Here is a 406-nt window from a genome sequence, read left to right as displayed (position 1 = left end):
TGAAGCATCCTCTATTGAACCACCCTTAAAAAAACAAAAAAGAAACAAAAACAACAACAAAAAAAAAGAACCTTGCCAAGTCCAACTTCATATAGGTAAAAGGTAGATAAAATTATGGCTTACTTTGGACTCGGCATAAAGAGCTTCCCTTAACCCCCTGCCCAAAGGGATACTGCAGTTATACTACATACCCATAGGCACCACAAGGAAAATTGAAGCTTATACCTAATTTAGGTTTTATACACACCAGTTCCCCCAGTAAATGCAAATTTTAACAAAATTAGACATGTCATATGTTGAAAATGCTCATGGCAAACAATCATTTTGCATTCCTGCAAATAAAATTGTTTTATACTGTAAGCTGGAGGCGAGTGTAACTTATTTTTGTAATAAAGTTTTTATTTTT

At 33.7% G+C, this 406-nt stretch overlaps 1 protein-coding gene across 4 annotated transcripts in view; it reads left to right on the top strand.

The window, feature by feature from the left end:
* Positions 1 to 406, top strand: part of SYNCRIP (synaptotagmin binding cytoplasmic RNA interacting protein) — a 24,403-nt gene extending 23,997 nt beyond the window's left edge. For all 4 annotated transcript variants that reach the window (XM_084285368.1, XM_084285367.1, XM_084285366.1 and 1 more), the window contains exon 12: positions 1 to 406. This exon is cut by the window's left edge. The gene's annotated coding sequence lies outside the window, so the exon portion shown is untranslated.

Source organism: Netta rufina (assembly GCF_964035555.1).
Source record: "Netta rufina genome assembly, chromosome: 3".
Lineage (NCBI taxonomy): Eukaryota > Metazoa > Chordata > Aves > Anseriformes > Anatidae > Netta > Netta rufina.
The sequence above is the reverse complement of the archived record's forward strand: the minus strand, read 5'-3'. Positions and strand labels throughout refer to the sequence as shown.